The sequence below is a fragment of the Notamacropus eugenii genome, chromosome 2, assembly GCF_028372415.1.
Source record: "Notamacropus eugenii isolate mMacEug1 chromosome 2, mMacEug1.pri_v2, whole genome shotgun sequence".
Taxonomy (NCBI): domain Eukaryota; kingdom Metazoa; phylum Chordata; class Mammalia; order Diprotodontia; family Macropodidae; genus Notamacropus; species Notamacropus eugenii.
Window position 1 is genome coordinate 297,192,346 of NC_092873.1, and position 16,636 is coordinate 297,208,981.

Sequence of the window (16,636 nt, forward strand, 5' to 3'; positions counted from 1 at the left end):
CACACACACAGCTTGGCTAATGTGAGAATATATTTTGCATGACTTCATATGTATAATGGGTATTATGTTTCTTACCTTCTCAGTGGGTGAGGGTGAGGCTAGAGGGAGGCAGAGAAATCAGAAGTGGAAATAAAAAAATTTTTTAAATAAAATTAATAAATAGCATGTATTAAGTGCTTACTGTATTCCAAGCACTGTGCTAAGCACTAAGGAGACAAATACAAAAGTAAGATCATCCCTGACCTTCAGAGCTTATATTCTAATAAAGAAAACAAAATATATAGGAGAGTGGTGGCTAATAAAATGTGTTTTGGTATGAGAAGTCATAGACATGGTGACTGGAGCCATAGGGTAGTCAATAAAATTGTTTTTGTTTGTTCCCCCTCCCCCCAGAAGTAATAGTAGCATTCATTTAATAATGATTACCCAAACTTGAGATCGAGAGCATCATTGGGGATACTTAGTGGTGGCAGGAAGGTCTGGTGGTCCAGCTCATCAGCAGTAGGGCGGATGACAAGAAGGTGGCCAAAGTGGCTAGTTAGGGGGGTGGTGAAGTATGACTTGGTCTGGGACCAGTCAGATATGATGGATCATGTGAATTTGTGCTCACTCATTCACCAATCAGGACAGCTCAGTACCAGGGTTGGCACACTAAAGCTAAATGGATTAAGTGCCAAACCACAGTCCCATTCCCCCTTTAATTATTGTCTGAGCAGATGACAAAAATAACAGCCCATTAACCAGGATTGCTGGTATGAGGTATGTGCTACTTTTTCAACTACCATTAAAACTGTGAAGAAATTTTGATCATAGGATCATGAGTTTTGAGATGGAATGGACTTCAGAGGCTATGATTAGCTCCTATTAAAAATCCCACAATATCCTTAATGCAAAGTATTTTTAGATCCTTAGAGACTCACAGAAAGAATATGAGAAATGTTTCTGCAAGTCAAAACAATGACAATCAGATATATGCAGACTGGAGGCAGCCAGAGAGAACATATAGAGGTAGATCCTCAGACATATAGGTGGTGAGAACTAATACAGTTTAGTCTACAGGTTCTTTCTCTTCTATTTCCCTAAGACACAAAGCTTGGAGAGGAAGCCTGGGAAGAAACCCCATTTCTTCCCCTGCCTGACCAATTTTCTTTCTATTTTCGTGCTTTTTTCTGGGGAAGAGTGGAGGGAGGAAGGGGAAAGAAATCAACCCAAACTGCCACATTATTGCAGCCTGTCATGGAAGTTTTTAATGTCTGTCTGTTAGACATTATGTTTTTTGATATTGCTAACAAATTACCTATTAACATTAAGTTGTCTAAGTGAGAATCTGATAAGACCTTAGCCTAAAAGAGTCAGGGTTGCCTGTTGCATCCTGAGCCATCTCCAGTCATTCTGATGAATATCAGGCCATTGGACCCAGATGGCTCAGGACAAGAAGTGAGGTTGGGGACCTTGCATAGCCCTCCCTCACTCAAGTCAGAGTCAACTGCAATTCATGTCATCATCTTGATGTCATGGTCCTCTTTGAGAACGAAGGACAAACACAGCAACCAACAACAACGGTGCATCTGAGGATTTGATATTCAGGAGAGAGGCCAGTCCATGAAAGAAGAGTGATGATTTTAGCCTACTAATGAGAGAGAGAAAGATAGACTTTTATAGATAGGGTTATTTTTAATATATTCCATAGCATAGCCATTATACTACCTTTGAACCTAGAGGAAAAGGCAACACATCGATAAGTCTGTGGGGGGTGCTGTGGTTGTCCCTGAATTCATCTCTTAGCATCACTTTAAGCATAGAATCAAAGGAAGCCCCAGCACCCACATTCATATAACCCTATCCACTTTGTATTTACTGTCTACGTTGTATCTATGTTCCTTTTTGTATCCCATCAATAGAATGGACAAGACTGTTTCATTTCTGCCTTCGTATCTCCAGTACCCAGTACAATGATTGGCCCATAAATGTCCTTTTAAGTCACAGTTCAACACCTTCATTGTATAACTGAGAAATAATGGAACGTAAAAAGGAACTTTTGATGTGATCTGACACATCAGACCGACTCTACTCCACACGAGCATTTCCTAAGCACATACTATGTGTCAGCTACTATGCTAGTAATTAAGTAGAGCTAGTAATAAATGCTTCATTTTGTCATCATCATTGGCCTTCAGGGAAATCAGCTCTAAAAAGAAACATCCTTTATTTCCCCTAAACCTGATTTCCCCATAGCACTTTTGGGATCCTGCTGTTTTCAGCATCTGGCCTGGAAGCCCTGAAGCAATGACAGTGGTATCATCTGCCCAGGCTGAGTTTTCATCCATGACTCAGGAAGAAAGGTGGTTCTAATTTAATCCTTACCCGTCATATGCTCAAATATCCCTGCCTCTGACCCTTTCCTCCTCAATCATGTAGCACCAGTCACTCCAGACTTTTTAATCCCATTTCTGATGTAGATATAACACCATCTCTGTAGCAGTTCTAGAACACTGACATGGCACCCCCAGATGAAGGCCCCTTCCCTAGTGACAGCCTGTTTCCTGTATTCTATTCCTCAGCTGTCTAGAAAAATAGTGTCATACTATTCCAGGGACAAGTATATTATGCCCTATACTATTGGCTCTGGGCAGGCTAAAGTCACCTTTCAATGATTTAAAAGCTGATGTGTCTTAGCTTCCTTACAGACATGATTTCTGGGTGGCCAGATTGGTATCGATGAGCGGCTTACTCCACTTCTGAGGCACAGGGAATCGCATGAGGGAGAATTATGATTATGCAAAGTGCCTTTCCATCATTTCATTGGGCACCTCCCAGGAGAAAAAGTCAGTAATACAGTTCTCTCCTCCAATTACCAACTTAGAAATCCATCATTATTCATAGGCCAAACCCTCAGGCCACTGACTGACGATCCACCAGTAGAGAAATGGAAAGTCCTTTACCACCTTTCCAGTCTTCATGCATTTTGCTCTCCTCTGATGCTTACTCTGTGATCCAGCTCCACTGGCATTCTTTCTGTTCCCACTCTTCTCCCACCCCTCAGTGGCTTCTCTCTGAGAGTGCCTCCCGTTTACACTGGACACATCTTATATGTACTTAGTTGTTTCCCGCAAGACAACGTGACTTCCTACATGGCAGGAACTGATTTTTGCACAGTGCCTGTCACATAGTAGATGCAAATGATAAATATTTGCTGACTTGACTTGACCATAATGTAGCCTAGAGCAAACAAAACATCTCTGAAATGGATTACAAAAATCTCTCTCTCCTTCTCTCTCTGTCTCCTCTCTCTCTCTCTCTCTCTCTCTCTCTCTCTCTCTCTCTCTCTGTTTCCTCTCTCTCTCTCTCTCTCTGTCTCTCTATTTCTCTCTCTGTCTCTCTCTCATTAGTAGGCTAAAATCCTCATTTTTTCCCTCCGGACTAGCTTCCTTCCTAAAAATAGAAATTCTGCAGTGACCTTTGAAGGACCTATTGGAAATATTCAGAGTCAGTTAGGGACAACTCATCACAGAATCCCAGTGTGTCCCTGAAATATCTCAGTGGCAATCATTTCTACTCCATTTTGACAAATAGGGCAGGGAAAGTCTAATATCAACTTTACTCAGTCAGTCAATAAGCATTCATTACGTCCTTATTATACGATGGGCATGATGGCTCAAGATCCATAGGAAAGCAAAAACACAGTCCATGCCCTCAGGAAGCTCATCTTCTAATGGGGGAGGCAACATGTAAATAACTGTGTACGTGTAATGTGTGTAGAGTATCAGTAGAAGGTAATCTCAGGGAAGGCATTGGGGTGAGAGGCACAGAAGCTTGCAGAAGCTAGGGTTTGAGCTGAGTTTTGAAAGAAGCCAGGGAAGCCAGGAGGCAGAGGTGAGACTAGAGCTCATTCTGGGCCTGGGAAACAATCAGGAAAAGGCAAAGAATCAGAAAATTGGGATATCTTATTTGAGAAATGGCAATGATGCCCAAGTCACTCAATCAAAGAGTATGTGACAGCTAGGTAAAGAGTGAGAAGACTGGGAAGGTAGGAAGAGATCAGGTAGTAAAAAGATCCAAACCAAGGATTTTATATAAATAATTATAGAGAGAACAGAGACCTTGAGAAAATGCAAGTTTGTTGAGTAGGGAGGTAGCAGGATCAGACCTGCCCATTAGGAGAAGAGTTTGGCAGCTGAGTTGGGGCATCCAAATTAGAGGAGATGAGGACTTATTTCAGAGAGGAGGCTGTGTGAGTGGAGAAAGAGAGATGTATAAGAGAAATGTTTTGAAGGGAGAAATGACAAGACTTGGATTGGATATATAGATGAATGAAAGGGAGGAGTCAAGGACAATGCTAAGTACGTGAGTAAAGGCTTACTCAACAGTAAAGGGGAAGTTTAGAAGAGGGGAGGGTGGAGGTAAGGAAGACTTCTATTTGGGAAAATCCAGTTTGAGATGCTTACGGGACATTCAATTTGAGATGTACATTGATAATTGAAAACCAGAGATAAGAGATACATTAGCTAAATATGAGAATCATCTCCATAGAAATAATAATTGAACAAATGGGATCTGATGATAAGACCAAGAGAGACAGAATAGAGGAAGAAGAGAAGAGAGCCAAGGACAGAACTTTGGGAGATACCTATAGTTCAGAGGTTCCCAAATTGGACTATCACTTCCTTTGCAAAAAAAAAAAAAAATTACTCAGTTCTTCCCTGGAAATCTACTTTCTTTAATCTTTAGGTTTTTTTTGAAATTTGTGCCATTTCAAAAAGATATTTTTTTAAATGATGCATCTAAATTTAATCATTTATTGTAAATTTGAGGGGTTTTACTGCATTCAAATTTTCATGGCATCATGTAACCATAGAATATCATAATATAAACAAGTCATTACTTATTCCTGCCAATGCATGCTGGACTTCCCAACAATGTGTAGCATGATTGCCTGCCAACACTTGCTTGTTAAGACCTATCTGAGGACTTGACCACCAATTGTTTATACTTTGTGTTTTGTTGGGAAAATAATGTAATCACTATGACTTTAACTCTGTTATACAACAGATGGAATATGTATGAAGTTTTTCAAATTTTTCTCATCTCTTCTTTTCTTATGCTTCTGTGCCCCCTTATTTTTTATTCAATGCCTCCCAATTGCACCCAAGATTACTACTGCCCTCCTCTTAGCTCCAATTGTTCCAGCACCCCCTGGGGGTGATGTGGCCCACTTTAGGAACCTCTGCATAGTGAACAGGTATGGCCTGAAGCAAGATGATCCAGGAAAGAAGGCAAAGAAGAATCAGTCAGATGGGTAGGGGAAGAGCCAGGAGAGATCAGTGTAATGAAAACCTAGAGAAGAGAAGATGTCCAGGAGAAATAACCAAGTACTGGCTGTATGGTGTTTCTTCTGGCACATGCTTATCTGCCTGTCTCACCTGCTTCTCTCTTGGCTCCATTCCTGAACTTCCTGTCTTTTTCAGCTCATCCCCAGCATTCTTCTCAGCCTGGAGATGCCTCTGCCTCTGCCCCCATCTACTCTGGTAAGTGATTTCCCTTGTCGAGACCATTGTTTCAAGAGAGGTCCATGCCATCCATGCTCACTTCCCTCCCAGCCCCACTGCTAACTCTCTGAACTGTCTGCCTCCCCACTAACAGCCTTGCCCCATAGGGGAAGCCCTCCCCTAATTCCTTTTCAGACCCTACTTTATGTTGTCCTCCTCCATCAGAATATCAGCTCCTTGAGGTTAGAGACTGTCTTTCCTAGTTTATATCTGTATTCCCACTGCTTAGCACAGTGCCTGGCATATGTTAAAGGCTTAATAGCTGTCCTATCTTTCTCTTTATCTGTCTACAGTATAACAAGCAAGAAGGGATATGGTCAAAGTAATCTCTCTTAAGTTCCTTGATGCCTAGCATAACCTACACCCTTTCCGTGAAATGCTTAGAGATACTGTTCTTCTCTACTGGCTAAACCTGCTGCATTTTCCTTGTCGGCAGACACATATCATACAAGAAGGAATGTGGCCCAGTGGCCCAGCGTTTCACATGGCTTTTTGTTTGGGCCTAAATTCATTAAACGCCAATCAAAGAGGCTCATGGACCTGCAAGGAGATTATGGATCTGTTTCAAATGGGGGTGGGGGGGAGTTTGACCTTGGATGGGAAACAAATACATTTTCATTTCACTACCTTTTGGCTTCCTTAGTAATCCTATATATTTTCTACATATAAAAATTTATCATGAGCAAGGGTTTTCAGACTTCCTAGACTACCAAAAGGGCTCATGACACAAAAAAAGTTTAAAAATCTCATACCTAGAGAGAAGGGGAAAATCCATGACTTTGGGAAGTTTTCCTCATATCAAGTCTATATTTCACTTTTCTCCAACTTTTGCTTCTAGTTATTTCCTTTGGGAGCAAACAGAATGAGTTTAATCTCTCTTCTATATGACAGCCCTCCAAATATTTGAAAATAGCTATCAAGTCCTTTCCAAATTAACCTTCTGTTCTCCAGGCTAAATGCCTCTAGTCCCTTTATGCAACTTAGAAAGATCTTCCCTAAAATATGAAGCCCATGACAAATGCTAGTCCCAAATCTAACATGATATTTAAGACATGGTCTCACTAGGATAGGATAGAGCAAGGATACTAACCCCCTAGTCCTGAACATTGTTTTGTTTTTATTTTTGTTTTTAATGTGTACTAAAATCCCACCAGCTTTTTTGGTCATCATGTCATGCTGTCATGCCATTACTCATATTGAACTTGCAGTCTCCAAAAGCCCCCAAAGCATTTTCAAGTGAATTGTTGTCTATTTGTGTCTTCCTTATGCCATACTTGTGATATAGATTTTTTGAACCCAAGGGTATGACTTTACATTTATCCCTATTAAATTTTATCTGGTTACATTCAGTTCATTAGTCTAACCTATCAAGAGGATTTTGGATCCTGTTATCCAAAGAGTTAGCAATGCTTTCATTCTTTGTGTCATCTGAAAATTTAAGTACCCTATGCATACTTTTAACTCACTGACAGAAATGTTAAAAGTCACAGGTCCAAGTAAGATAGCACACTAGTAGGAAGCAACACACCTGAGCTCCTTTTGACAAAAACTCCTTCAACAATCCTAGAAAATGCATCAGACTTTAGGGAAGTGCAAACCAAACAATTCTGAGTTACCACATCACACTTATCAGATTGGCTAACATGGTAAGACAGAAAAAGGATAAATGCTGGAGAAGATGTGGGGAAAATGGAATACTAATGGTGATTGTTGGTGGAGTTGTGAACTGATCCAACCATTCTGAAGAACAATTTGGAACTATGCCCAAAGGGCTACAAAAGTGCTATGCCTTTATAGGTGTGTATTCCAAAGAGATCATAAAAACGGGAAAAGGACCACATGTACAAAAATATTTATAGCAGCTCTTTTTGTGGTGACCAAGAATTGGAAGTTGAGGGGATGTCCATCAATTGGGGAATGACTGAACAAGTTGTGGTATATGAATGTGATGGAATACTATTGCTCCATAAGAAATGAGGAACAGGTGGGCTTCAGAAAAACCTGGAAAGATTTACATGAACTGATGCTAAATGAAGTGAACAAAACCAGGAGAACATTGTACACGGTAATAGCAACATTGTACAATGACTAACTGATAGACTTAGTTCTTCTCAGCAATGCAGAGATCTAAGATAATTCCAAAAGACTCATAATGGAAAATGCTATCCACATCCAGAGAAAGAGCTATGGAGTCTGAATGCAGATAGAAGCACACTATTTTTCTCTCTTTTTCATTGTTGTTGTCATTTCTTCTTTCTCATGGTTTCTCCCATTGGGTCTAATTCTTTACATCATGGCTAATGTGAAAATATTTTTAATATGAATATGTAAGTAAAGCCTATATCAGTTTGCATGCTATCTTAGGGAAAGGAGGAGGAGGGGAATGGAGAGAAAATTTAGAACTCAAATCTTATAGAAGTGAATGTTGAAAACTAAAAAGAAATAAAATAAAAGACCTGGGATTTGACAAGCAAAAAAAAAAAAAAGATTTGATTAGCTCAGAGGACTAAACTCTGAAGCAATATTAGTTACTCACTGTTCACCCAGGCACAAAACAGGCACAAGGGCCTCTGAGATGCTTGACTGGTAGACCACACTGGACAACTCAAAGACAAAGGATTTTCACTCAAATGAATTAACTTGGGATATCCTTAATACATACCCTAGTTAAATATCTTTCTCCTTCTGTGGCTAAATAAATTTCTTTTTATCAAAAAAAAAAAAAGAGAAAGAAAAGAAAAAGAAAATGCATCAGACTGAATCCTGCCTGAGAAATTCAGAAAATGTCATAGTGAATCCTTTGTCCAGGGGAGAGGAAAGAAGAAGAAGGGTAGGGGAAATTATCTCATATTGGTAGAGTAAACAAGTATGTGTGTAGAAAAATAAGGAAGAGGGGTGAGGGAACAGCTGACACTTCAAACTCACCCTCATTTGAACTGGTTAAAGGACAGAAATAATTTCATTCAAAATGGAAACAAGAAAGAAAGGGGAGAAGGAGTGAGAGGGAATTAGAAGGAGGGCAGTTTAAGGATTAGTCCTAAGCAAAACAAAGTCTAAAGATGTACAAAAACATTTGAAGCTCTTTCTAAGGTGCCAAAGAATGGGAATCTGAGAAGATACCCATAAATTGAGGACTGACTGAACAAGTTATGGTATATAAATGTGACAGAATAATATTGTGTTGTAATAAATGACGAAAGGGATAGTTTCAGAGAAACCTGGAAAGACTTGTATGGTCTGCTGCTGAGTGAGGTGAACAGAACCAGGGGAATAATTTACATAATGGCTACAATACAGTAATGGCAAACAACTTTGGAAGAATTAGGAACTCAGTTGATAAATGATCAAAGGATATGAATAGGCAGTTTTCAGAGGAAAAAAATCAAAGCAATCAATAACTATATAAAAGCTGTTTTAAGTCACTAATAACTTGAGAAATGCAAATGAAAACAACTCTGATGTTCCAGTATACACCAATCATTTAAAATGACACACAAAAGCAAGAATGAAGAGAAGCATGAAAAGGTAAACAGCAAAGAGAAGTCATAAGGGACTTACTAAAGCTGAACTGTTTACATTCCTACATGGAAAGACAACATTTGTAACTCTTGAAACTTTCCAGTATCTGGGTAGTTGGTGGGATTACACACACACACACACACACACACACACACACACACACACACACAGCACAGAGTGAATTTAATAGGATGGGATCATATCTTTAAAAAATGAAATTAAGCAGTGAGAGAGAAATATATTGGGAGGAGAAAGGGAGAAATGGAATGGGGCAAATTATCTCTCATAAAAGAGGCAAGCAAAAGACTTTTCAGCGGAGGGAAAAAGAGGGGAAGTGAGAGAAAAACAAGAAGCTTACTCTCCTCACATTCAACTAAAGGAAGGAATAAAATGCACACTCATTTTGGTATGAAAACCTATCTTACAATACAGGAAAGTGGAGGAGAAAAGGATAAGCAGGGTGGGGGGATGATGGAAGGGAGGACAGTGGAAGGAGGGAGCAATTAGAAGTCAACACTCTTGGGGAGGGACAGGATCAAAAGAGAGAATACAAGTAATGGATGGAGGGAAATATAGTTAATCTTATACAACATCACTATTATGGAAGTCATTTGCAAAACTACACAGATATGGCCTATATTGAATTATTTTCTTCCCAAAGAGAATGCGTGGGGAGGGAGGGATGAAGAGAAGTTGGAAGTCAAAGTTTTAGGAACAACTGTCGAGTATTGTTCTTGCTACTAGGAAATAAGAAATATAGGTAATGGGGTATAGAAAGTTATCTGGCCCTACAGGACAAAAGAGAAGATGGGGACAAGGGAAGGGAGGGATGTTAGAAGAGAGGGCAGATCAGTAATAGGGACAATTAGAATGCTTGGCGTTTTGGGGTGGGGGGAGGGGAGAAAGGGGGAGAAAATTTGGAACTCAAAATTTTGTGAAAATGAATGTTAAAAGTTAAATAAATAAATTTAAAAGCATATGTAAAAAAAATGACACACAAAAAATGGACAATGACAAATGCTGGAGGGGATATGAGAAAATAGGTATACTAATGCACTCTTTGTGAAACTGTGAATTAGTTCAATCATTCTGGGAAACAATTTGGAACTTCACCAAAAAGCTATTTAACTGCACATATCTTTGACCCTGTAATACTGCTACTAGATATATGTCCTAAAGAGATAAAAAAAATTATAATAATTCTTTTTGCAGTAGCAAAGAATTGGAAACTGAAGGGATGTCCATCAATTGAGCAATGGCTTAACATGATATATGATATATTAATGTGATAGAAAACTATTGTGTTGCGACAAATAATAAAGGGAATGGTTTCAGAAAAAACCTGGGAAGACTTATATGAGCTGAAGCAAAGTGAAATGAGAAGGACCAGGAGAACAATTTATATATTAATAGCAATATTGTAAAGATAATCAACTTTGAAAGACTTAGTAACTGATCAACACAATGATCAGCTACAACTCTAAAGGACTCATGATAAAACATGCTATCTACCTCCAGTTAAAAGAACTAATGGACCCAAAGTACAAATTGAAGCATATTTTCTTCTATTTCTTTCTTATTTTTGATTTTAAAAAAATATGACTAATGGAGAAATCTGTTTTGCATGACAATAAGTATTTTAGTGGTTTGAAGTTTGGGTTGGTTTTTTTTTTTTTTTTTTTTTTACCTTGTCTATGGCTAGGGAAAGAAGAGAGAAAAAAGACAATGTTTGGAATTTAAAATAATTTTTAAAAAAGATCTTTTCTTAGGATTTAAAAATAAAAGGAAAATTTAGATAGAGAAAGCAACCAAACATTCTCAATTAGTAGTATGAAACTACTACATCATGTTGGTCCTTCCAAAAGCAAGGATGGTTAAGAATAGCTTAAAAAAGTGGAAAAATATATGAAGAATTAAGAATTGTTATCAGTGTAAGGACCAACCATGATTCCAGATGACTACTGATGAAGCTTGCTACCTTCCTCCTGATAGAGCAGTAAAGGACTCAGAGTGCACAACGAGACTTTTTTGGATATAGCCAATGTGGATTGATTATGCATATTTGTAATGACATTTATTTTTCTTTAGTTCTCAAGTAGACGAGGGGTAGATAGATATTTGCTAAATGAAAAAAATAAAATATGATTTTAAAAATGTTATGTCCAAGGTCAGATCCATCAGGTACTACACTGGAGATCTTTCCCACATTCCTAACCCTTTCCCCATTGACATCAATGCCTTGTTGACTACTCTTTGGGTCCAGTCACTCATTTCACAAGTTCCAAGTCCACCTAGGTTTTTTTATCATCTAAGTCAAATCTCTACATCTTGTTCATAAAGATGTTCTAAAAGGGTATGGTAAATGTTTTGCTGATATCTGAGTATCTATCTCAAGAACGTCTACAGCATTCCTTGGATCTATTTGACTTAGTCAATGCCACTCAATTAAAGTTCTACACTATATTAATTCAATTATATGGTGAGGTATTTGAGGTTTATATGATTTTGTTACTTTCAAGCACCTACGTCAACTCTAACTTCTAGCAGAGTAATGCCAAAGAAAGGTTTTCCCAAATCTGTTATGCACAGAGAAACTCCTGTTGCAATTAGCACCTTGGTTGCAAGTGTTTGGATGATACTCGAGTGTTTCAAAATAGTTTGTCCTCTTAAATAGGTTAAACATCCTCTTATAATTTTGGCAGCCTCTTTATTTCGCTCAGCAAACTCTTAATAGACAATGTGAAGGTAAACACCAGATCAGCTCAGGTCAAATGATAATAAATTCCAAATAAGCAGTAGCCTAAAATAATGAGATCTCACTCCATCTACTTCGTGCAATTGTCTTTATTAATACTCCCCTCCATTAGAGCAGATAATTGAGAGCTGAGTGTAGTTTAAAGAAAATGTTAAAATTTTAGTGCCCAAGTGGATTTTACTTAAGGAGTGATTATGGTAAGAAAATGCTATAAAAATAGCATTTGCTCTCCCACAACATTACTGGTTTCCCATTGGCCTTCAAATTGTCCTGACAAATAGACTTGCCCTCCTGCAGACCTGGGATTCTATTCTGTCTCACACATCCCCAGCAAAACTGCCAGCTGAGAGCTAATTGCAGAATCTTCATTACCAGGGATGATTGAAACTATAAAAAGCACACAGCTGAATTTTCACATCCTGCTGGGGCAAGCACAAGGCCCACTCTCTCTTTCCCTCCCCTCATTGCAATTATCCTTGGCGCATATGTGGACCCTTTCAAAGAATTCAGAGGTGTCCAGAGATGTGATCTTATTTTTTTCCACCTCCCTGGGAGGTAAGTTGATGAGTGGTGAGTATGATTAGCCTAATTTTACTGATACAGAGAGAGAGGTTCATTTCTTATCCACCCTGGGAGCAATTTGCCCCAAGTCCCAAAAGATCATAGGCATATTTTCCCATTCTCAAGCCAATGTGAACTATTGGGGGAACCTGTTTATCCTGCAGCCCTAATTTTAGTATCATTATTATTTCCTTCTGTTAGTGTGACCCTGGGTGAGTCACTTAACCCTGTTTGCCTCAGTTTCCTCATTTTTAAAATGAACTGGAGACAGAAATGACTAAACATTTTAGTATCTTTGCCAAGAAAACCCCAAAACAGGGTCATAAAGAGTCAGACATGACTGAAATGACTGAACAACAACAGGCAGTGATATTTAGGTACTCAGTACTAGAGCAAGCTTTATCATACCAAAGAAATCACAAGTTCTATTTTTTTTTAAATCAGAGTGTAGCATGTGTTGAACAAGGGGTAGGGAGGAGAGAGGATAGAGCATTGGACTCAGAGTTAGGAAAATCTGAGTTCAAATCCAATTTTAATATACTTCATAGCTATGTGACCCTGGACAAATCTCTTACCTTCTATCTACCTCCTCTTCTGCAAGATGGGTATAAAAATAGTGTCTGCCTCCCAGGGTTGCTGTGAGGGTAAAATAAAATCATAATTGTGAAGTACTTTGCAAACCTTAAAACCCTATATAAATGCCAGTTATTGTTGTTGTGAGACTCCAATGAAATAATATTTGTAAAGTGTTAGCACATAGTAAGCATTTTGTAAATGCTTGTTCCCTTTCCTTCCTCTAATATTACTATTACCATTATGTATTGTTATTATTATTATTATCAATTTTTTGTTGGACATGGAGTCACAAAGACCTGAGCTCAAATCTCACTTCAAACCCTTATCATGTAACTCTCACTTAAGTTCTGTTTGCCTCAGTTTCCCCCTTTTGCAAATGGGGAGAAAAATAGCATCTACTTCCCAGAATTGTTGTGAAGATGAGATAATATTTGTCAGGTGTTTTGCAGACCTTCAAGTGCTATGTAAACGTTACTTGATGTTGTTATTAAGTGTTGGACTTGGAGTCACAAAGACCTGAATTCAAATTCTGCTTCAGACATACGTGAGTTTGGCAACCCTGGTCAAATCACTCTACCTCTCTCAGTCTGAGGTTCTTAATCTGTGAAATGCAGATAATAACAGCACCTATTTCCTAGGATGGTTGTGAGGATCAAAGGAGATAATGTGTGTGGACTTTGCCAGCAAGCCCCTTAATAAATGCTAACTCTTATCATATAAATGCTGGCTATTAATTCTATAATTCTATTCTCCTAGACCATGGAAGGAGAGGCGGTAGTCTTGGAAAGTGTGAATTTCTCGTGTTCCTTTTGGGGTGAAAGTAGGAAGTGTGTGAAGTTAAGTTCAGATCCTAAGAGCTGGGAAGCCTCGATGCCAATGACGAGACATTGGAGTAGGATTTTTATGGAGGAGTGGATAAGTTCATTTGGAACCAAAAGTTGAATTTCAAGCAGCAGTGGGTAGTCACAGAGTCTGGCACATAGTAGATGTTTAATAACTGCTTGTTGACTGACTGCCATATAGCATAAAAGTCAACAGAAACAGGGATAGAGAAAAGGATATTGGATTTGGCAATAAAGAGATCTCTTAACTTTGGAGTGAGTCATTTCAGTAGAGTTTTGGGAATGAGAGCTGAATTACAGTATACTCAATGTAGGAGTAGATGATGAGAAAAGAAAATAGATGTAGTATACATAATATCAATCACCAATGCCTTAAGGCCAGGCCTATCCCTCCAGGGTTCTCCAGTATTATTAAGGGAGTTGGGGGTGGGGGGATCTCTAGGTTCTTTGCAAATAGTTCCAGCCCCCATCAGTGATAGTCCCTCATTATAGAGGGTGTCTCCCGCTTCCTCCAAGTTCAATTTAACCACTAACTTCTATTAACTTTTACAAAGAAATATTTACTTCAAAGGTAGAATCATACATATACAGGTGTTCTCTCTAACATAAAAGGCTTAATCTCCCATCTCATTCCCCCTCAGTCACTGAGGAGGAGAAAGGGATTAGGTTCATAGCTTAGGTGAGTTCCTATGGAGGACACAGTTGCAGTTCCAAGTCCAAAGTACCCCATGGTCTCAAGTCCCAAGTACTCTGACTTTTTAGGGCTTTTCTACCTGGCTGGCTGCAACATCCCATCTGAAATACTGGTTCCAAGGTTCCCATGGCTCCAACTCCTGAATCTGGTGGGAATCACTACCAACACCTGAAACTGAGAAAGACAAACACAGAACAAGAAGACAAACACCTTAATCCATTTCTTGGAGCCAGCTTAAAGGAAGGAGCAGAGGAAGGAAGTCCTCCCTCCCTTCAGTTCATGGCACTTGTGCTGTGGGTGAACTACTAGCTTCACCCTCTGGACACAGGAGGAAGAAGTGCAACTGGAAAGATCGTATAAGATAGAGATTGTCTCAGTTGGGGCAGTTTTAAAGATGCAGTCTTTCCAGCTATGCAGCCAATCAAAGGAGGCTACCCTCACCCACATGGTAAGGAATGCCAAGTGCCTCCATATTAGGTGATCTGGGCACTCAGGACAAGCCCCTCAAGGAGCCTCCACAGTAGGCATACTGGGCATACTCCAAAGGTTCCTTATAGTAATAAGCACAAATCACTATTTAAATATATTTGGCACTGAAATAGAGGAGAGAAATCTGTGTTTGTCCTTTGTTTTTGAAGAAGACCATGAAATCAGAGAAATGATGACATGACTTCCACTTTACTTTGTTTTGAGTGAGGGAGGGCTGTGCAAGGTCACCAACCTCACCTTCTCCTCCTGAGCCATCTGGGTCCACTGACCAGATATTCATCAGGATGACTGGAGATGGCCCAGGATGCAATAAGAGAAATAGAGTGGTAGCCAAAGAGACAGCAGGCTTGTTTGAGCTTCCTAAGAAAAAGTATCATTATCAGATGGATTTACAGGTGAATGCTACCAAACATTTAAAGATCAACTAATTCCAAAACAACTATAAAGGACCTGTGAAGAAAGATGCTATCCACATCCAGAGAAAGAACTGATAAAGAGAAGTATGCTTTTACACACACACACACACACACATTTGTGTCTAATGATAGCCTTCTCTAGGGTGGGATGGGAAAGGAGGGAGAAAAAAACATAAAAAATGCACAGCAGAGAACAGAAGAAAAATTATAAGGAACCACAGAAAATCGGGGTAACTTTGAAAGTGATGTGTAATATTTATTACATAGTTTTTTCAAAAAAGTGAACAGTGTGAAATGGAAATTTATGGTTTTATATTGAATGCTCTTCTTATGTTGTGCTGTGTACATAGAAATGTTCTTTTTTTGTCTTTTTGTATTTAAGTTCAAAATAAATAAAAATTTCAAAAATATGTAGAAGGGAAACATGTTGAAGGCTGAGGGGAAGGATCCAGTAGTAAGGAAAAGATTGAAAGGAGAAACAGAGAAAAGCTTAGAATAACTCAATATGAACATCTCTTGTACATGTCCCCTTTTCTGCACTCATTCAGTCAATACCCAAGTACAAGGTCTCATCACCTCTTGCATAGATGTCGTCATTGGCCTGCTAATTGGTCTCTCTGTTTCATGTCTCTTAGGTCTCCAAACCATCCCCCACCCAACTGCCAAAATGATTTTCCAGTAGCCCAAATGACCATGTCACTATACTACTCAATAAACTTCAGTTTATTGAAACTGCAACAGTCGAATATAAAGTTCAGTTGGGTTGGGTTGGGTTTTCTTTTGCTGGTTTGGGATTTGTTCTTCACAACCTGGCTGGCCCCTTCCTACTTCCCAGTCTTCTTACGTACACTATTTGCCCTCCACAGCCATATCAGCCTATTTGTTGTTCCTCAAATAAAACACTCCAGCTGCCCTTCTCCATGTCTACACTGCCTGTCCACTGTACCTGAAATGCCATCCCTCCTCACCTCTATGTCTTGGGATATTCCTGACGTCCCTGAAGACCAAACTCCTATCCACTCAGTGTTTATCTTGTATGTACCCGTTGTTTCTCTTACTGGAATTTAAACTCTTTAAGGTATGGAAACCTACTTACAACCCTTCTTTTTGGTAAAATTAAAACTATTAAATAATGTTTTTCTCTAAAGCTCTTTGGAAAGGTAGATGATGGGTCAAAAATAAAAAGGGCCTTAGGGAAATGGATAAAGAGTGATAGACAAATTTAAATCTTTTGTAGA

General features: G+C 39.0%; 1 long non-coding RNA gene across 1 annotated transcript in view; it reads left to right on the forward strand.

Annotated features, from left to right (window-relative positions):
* The window catches only part of LOC140527514 (uncharacterized), a 55,262-nt gene that overhangs the window by 15,322 nt on the left and 23,304 nt on the right, over positions 1-16,636 (forward strand). The window contains exon 2 of the long non-coding RNA XR_011974826.1: positions 5,466-5,525. This is a non-coding gene — a long non-coding RNA (uncharacterized lncRNA). The remainder of the gene's footprint in view (positions 1-5,465; positions 5,526-16,636) is intronic.